Source organism: Paralichthys olivaceus, chromosome 14, assembly GCF_024713975.1.
Source record: "Paralichthys olivaceus isolate ysfri-2021 chromosome 14, ASM2471397v2, whole genome shotgun sequence".
Taxonomy (NCBI): domain Eukaryota; kingdom Metazoa; phylum Chordata; class Actinopteri; order Pleuronectiformes; family Paralichthyidae; genus Paralichthys; species Paralichthys olivaceus.
In genome coordinates, this window is record NC_091106.1 from 12195788 (window position 1) to 12202486 (window position 6699).

Sequence of the window (6699 nt, forward strand, 5' to 3'; positions counted from 1 at the left end):
TGTGTCATCTCTTCAGTATATAAATATTATTTCAGCTTCCCAAAACTATCAGATATACAGGAGATTAATGAACACAATCTGTTTGTATATTTAGCTCTAATTTAATACAGCACTCATTTAGAATAGTACTATTGTAGAAGAAGCGATTTGGGTAATTGCAAAAAAATTCCAGCTTCAGTGTTTTCCCTGTAGCACAGGCTTTGGATTTTCTAACTTTGCAAAACGTAAAAAAACGATATAATCAACTTTAAAACAAGAAAGCACGAAACATCCCCTTTAACCTTTCTATCCATATTTTATATATTCAAGATTTGATTTATGTTTATAGAGTCAGTTTTTATTTAATGGGTGATGTCCCATCATCTTCTTGTCTTAGTATTAAAAATAATGTGAAAACATCACAAGGATTATTTTACATACAATGTCAGGGAATAGATCCCTTTCACCTAAATCTTACACACTGGACCTTTAAACCTCCACTAGACTGAATTAAACAATGTGTTGAAGGCATTTGAGGACCTGGTTGTGTCTCCACGTATACCTACCTTGGGAGAGACTTATTTTACAACCAGTGAGGATGTGCCTGAGGGAGCTGGAGCTGAGCATAGTGGGCAGGATGGATCTTCGTCCAGCCACTGCTGTAGGTGTTTTGGGTGAGGGAAGGACGTCATAGGTTGCTCTAAGCAGGAAGCTAATCCTGCTTGCTTCCATACCCCATAGGTCCTTCCAGCTGATCTTTCTTTTCTCTATGCTCTCCCATTTCATTCACTGCCCCTGTCTGGCTTGAATGAACAAAAACTAATGTAGAGCTTGACAACACATGAAAGAAAGAAAGAAAAATAATGAAAGAGCACGCCAATGATACAGGGTATTCTCAGTTATACGTTTATGAGTCTCTGTCCCCATGTGTTAACATCAAAGCAGGTCACTAATTCATTTCATCCAATTAGAGAGGAGACGTAAAGGGTCTGTCAACATACTGTATGTAGGTCTCCTTCATCTTTGAAGGTTTCTTAATAAACAGTCTCATTAGTCAATGTTTTCAGTCAATGTTCTTTTTTAAAACTGCATTGACATGGTATGTGTAGGTGATGTTGCCAATTAAACTGAATAACTTACATATACATGTAAAGGCTACTCCAACATCTAACCAACAAAGTGCAGCCTGCAGCTACTCTTACTAATGTGAAGTTTATGAAACTGAGCCAAGGTGTTGGTGGAGATAAATAAAGGGGTTGTGGTCTTAAAGATGTAGGCTACACATAACACTCATTATGTTAGTGAGACCGAAACCATCATCTACTTTCGTCTCTCAATTGATTTTTCTGCAGAGTTTTTGTTTGACATATTTAATTTATTAAGAGAGCGTAATTGTCATTGAAGAAGTGAAATAATCTGACTGAATTTAAACTTAATCCTTTAAATTTATGACATGAATTGTATTTGAAACTGTGCAACGTAGTTTAAATACTGCATAATATAAGTAACTGGGGGGCATTTGAATGGAATTAGCTTTACTTTTACATAAGCTTTCACTTATTTCACAATATGGTAACGTCCAGTATACATGTATACTGCTTTCTGCTGCAACTCCTCCTTATGAAGGTCTGTGCAGCTGAAAATGTTAATCATATCAATATCTAATTCCTTATCTCAATCCATGTGTAATTATGGAGGACATTACAATTTAATCATCCGTTGTGCATTTTCATTTACTTGCTTTAAAATGGATCATTTAGTAGGTTTTTAATTAGTGGAAACAAAAGTGTTCCAGTATCCACCATTTGATGGGTAATCAAGGCAGCTAGGTCAGTTAATTTATTTGAATGAAAGGACACATTGTTGCTACAGCCCTGAAAACCGCCCCCACAGAGATTTGTGTGTCCACATCATTAGACTCCCATTCAAAGAGAAATAGTAGCAATAGATATGAGCACAAATGATGGATTATTAAATGTTGTGGAGTTAATCAATTGCCAATATTTTTTTACTAAATCTTTGTACCTTTTATGAAAGGTTTGATATTGATTCTGAAGAAGTTCCCTTCTAATCTCATTACTTACGCTTTATTCATGCACACTGCAAATGAGACACACAAGATCTTTTCTAGTTGCTTTTCTACTTTCACTTTCATTTTGGAAAGATTGTTAAGACTAATGATGCAAACTAATTTGATCCAATATAAGGACCAGAGAAAGTTCCACAATCGGGTCTGGTGTATCAGTTGTATCATTATACATACTGTATGTGAAAGGCAAACACCAGGAACTGGAGATTCTCTGGGTCAGATGCGTTTACAACAGGAAAATGTAGCACAGGGTAAGGATCCCCACAAAACAACATGCATTTGATTTTGAACAAGGGAACATATTATTCAAAATATGTGGTTGATATTTCTATGAAAAAAGTTAATTATTGATATTATGGCATCTTTTCATGAATTGATGTATTGCATAGGCCAGTAGAAGCCTGTGATTGAGTACTGGATTGGTGAAGGTATACAAAATTACATTCCAACTATATTTTACTTTTCAGACACTAATATGACCAACTTAGATTCCAACAGAAGCCGACAAGAACTTGATACAGTCTGCTTTCTCAGGCAGCCTCATTTTTTTTCCACATCAACGCAGGAGGTAGTGTTCTCAAAAGGGGTGATGAGTGGGTGGGGACAAAACGTAATTGCAGAGTACAATATGTAAGATATGTCAATAGTGTTGGAGGAATTACATTTACTGCCCTTCATCACCTGCATTGCAATTCAATACAATTACACAAGTAGTGGAGTTTTGGCCTGCTCGCATTCATAACTGAAAGCGCCAAGCTCTTCCCCTTGTACTTTAAGATCCTTATATAATATTGACTGAGTCATTTGTACCACGATGAGCACATCCCCTTAAAAATCACTCAGGATTAATTTTCTCTTAAAGTCTGGGGTAATAGTATAGAAACATTAATCTATAAAAGTTCTCTTTAATAATCAATTGGTAATATTTCGTACATAATGGATGAATCAATGTAGGGTACATGTCTCAATCATATTGTCAGCATTGTTTCTGCTTCTGAGCTATAGACAGAAATCACCCTAAAAACGGATTTGACTGCTCTGACCAAAACTTTGTCTATCCCTGTGTTGTATGAAATGTTCCTGTTGTATTGAGTGTGAAATTGAATCCAGGGGTCAGATATGTGTCAGTCAAGGGTGCTAATGGAGGAGAGAGAAGGTTTGTTAGTGGGGGTGCTCAAGTAAGAGAGGTAGGTGTAACTTGTGGTTATTTGTGAGTTCAAATGATGAGGTCAGGAGGGAACACTGGGTCCGTTCTTATCCCTTGAATCTTCTGATAAGCTGCTTTCAGACCACAAACTGAACTCAGGAGAACCTCTGGACATTCTCCAGAGGGGCTGTAAGAATGCAAATGTCAGAGCGAGAGCCTATAGCTTAAAGTTACTGTGTAGTATGTGAACATATTTCTGTTGTTTAAATGTTTTGAACTTGAACTCCAGAAATTGTTACTTTTGTCCAGAGTTTGCCTTTCACATACGAAGCACGCAACAGGAGATTGTCTGGTTCACACCAACAGGAAAATCTTCAGCATGTTCAGTTGAGGTGTGGCACAACATGCAGGAGGCAGGACGTAACATAAATTCCTCTCACATGTTTTTGTTCACAGCAAATCAACACCAGCATCAGCCTGTATCAAAAAGAAAAGCTCTCAAATCTCTTCTTTCCGAGTTGACATCTTCGTCTGTGTCTCCTGTGTATGGCTGAGATATTTGTATTATTTATTTTATTTATTTTTTAGTTTTGTGTCCATCACGTGTTAGATACATTGTCAACACACTCACACTTGAATGAATCCTCTGTTTAATCTCCTGCTGTGTTCTAACATGATCTCACTCACACATTATAGTGTTTGTATTAGGGGACTGGCAGTAGAAACTCCAGAGTATGTTCGCAACTGACTCGGACAACAATTTCATTAATAATTCATCAATAATTATTTATTATTTCAGAGTTGCAAATGCATGTCTGTTGGGGGCTCCAATTATGTACACAACTAAGCAGAGTATTTTGTTATATGGCTCTTTTTGTCAGAATAAACAGACATGGCCATTCATGGTCGGGGTCTTTTCATCAAATCACAAGTCACACAACACTGGTTACACCACTTTAAATTATACAAACTGAATGCATTCATTAACTACCACAAGGTTATATGAGTGGTGGTTCGGCTGCTCCTCAAGTACTGGAGCATCTTGAAGAGTTGATTAATTCAGAGCGGTTGTATAGTCATGTTGGCAGAAGATGCAGGAGGCTGGCCGGATGCAGCCAGAAATACAACACAGCACCACAGCTCTCATAATCAGGACAATCAGATACACTCAAGCAGGCGAATATTTAAAACAAGAACTGAGCAGAAACGTTCATAATGCAAATAGAGCATTTCATCTGCAGGGGTCAGATACTGCACCAAATTGCATGCCTCATCCAATGTGTACAGCTATTTTTTCAATATGGCATCAGAGGTGATTATTAGAGGCTCAAAATGGGTAGTAGGTGGTGAGTGACAAAAGTTGGTTGCTAGGGAAACTTGAAGACAACATCACATGGGCCAGAATGAGGATCAATCCATCAAAATCAAGAAGCATCTCAATAAGCAAAGGTGAGATCAGACCATAGGTTCTGCATTAATGGAAAACCCATTCCAACAGTGTCTAAGAACCCAACATAAAGCCTTATATGATGTTACGATGCTAAGATGCAAGCCTTGAAGACTGCGAGCAGGTCCAGCAACTGAAGCAGGATGTCAACAGAGGTCTTAAGAACATCGACCAGTCCCTGCTTCCTGGCAAGCTAAAGCTCTGGTGTTTACAGTTTAGCCTTTTACCCAGACTGATGTGGCCACTTACAGTAGCTGACGTTCCTGTCACAAAAGTTGAGAACATGGAGAGAATGATCAACTCCTCGGCCTGTATCGTTGATTACAAGCCCAAAACACCCGCCGGTGGCCACTAACACCTACTGGTAGTTGGTAACCTCAATTGTGCAGAAGACCTTCAAACGTACAAGGGATATTCAACATCTCTATATTCTCAATTAAAATAAAGTTACTAACATAATATAATGTTTTATACTCATTTGTGTAGGGTGCTTATTTAGTTGTTAAGTGTAGGCTACTATATACTACTATGTATATTTCCTTTTTCTTATAGTATTTCTTCAAGTATTTGTGTGCCATTTCAAATTATTACCGTAATCTTTTTTTATTGTATTTTTAATTATTTTTTGTATTTTATGATAGGAGTGGGTAGGTTTTTAGTTTTATTTAAATTAATTTATTATGAATCTATTTGTCTATCTATCACTTCAGTCTATACATTTCCACATTTTATATATATTAGATGTGCTATCTATTCTCACAAACATATTTCTTTATACTGATGACGCCATGCTACAGTAAGGGACGTCTGAATGCATTGATATTTTGCCCACATCCGATTCCTAATGACGGATGGTGCTCCCCGGGCTCACAACAGGTTTTGTGATGCAGAGCCAAACACATTAGCGCGGTGTGACAGCACCACACATATCCTTTCTCCTCTTTGCTGATTGGCTTTGATGCCAAATTCTTCGCTGCGTGTTCTCGGGAACATGCTGTGTCTGTGTTCACACCGGTCCCCAGTGACAGGGAGTAGTTTGAATACCCCTTTTGACTATAATCGTAAAAGGCCCTTCTGTAGAAAGTCTGACAAGACAAAAATATGGCTGCCGATTGGCTGGTGGATAATTGTGACCTTCAGATATCTCACTCACTGAATTATTGCCATTCTGTTCTAGAAACACATCTATGAGGTTAATTAGTTTCATTCACATCCTCTTTTCTTTTTTTTCCCCTTCCAATTTGCCACAATGTGTCGCTGAGGATAGTGAAGTGAGGTCTTCTACACTGGCCCTGAGACAAAATTGACATGTGCACAGACAAAGATTTTTTTTTTTAATTGGTCTGGAAATTTTTCCACTACATTATTCATGATTGCCAGCAGGACACTAATATGGTTCTGTCTGGATTAGATTCAGCCACAGCTTTCTAATGTCTTCCGCCTCTCCTAACACTCTCTCCGTCACCTGGACTCAAGGGGAGGTGATGTTTTTCTGCACAAACTGTGTTCCTGTAATTTATAAGTAAAGATATACATATATCTTTGTTCTTTGTTTCTTTCTTCCTCAACCCTTTAACTTTCAATATTTTTTTACATAAACACTACGGTCAACCTTGGGTTTGTTGCTATGAAATGTGTTACACATTGAAAACTACTTGAAAACTACTTTAACTTCTGTTCTGCTGTGTATTGCCATTTTTTAGCATTGTTTTGAAACTGCACTACATAGATTTTGAGTATTTATCAAAGTATAACAAGAATATGATTTGCTGTGAGATCACAGTGTGGTTTATTGTATTTATCTTAACCTGTGCAGTTTTAAACCTGCCTGTTTGGCCTGTGGTGATGCTGGTTGCAGCTTTTCTTTCTGAGACTGTAAAAATGAAGTGCAGTATAAATGAGCTGCAGCAGGACTCAGTCCACAGAACCTTGAAGCTGCTCCACTGATCCTGCAAAAAGAGCTGTTCACCTGTTTATTGAAAGTTTGGTGAAGTTCCACTCAGTACGCAGAACCCCGAACTGGAGAATCACTTGTCG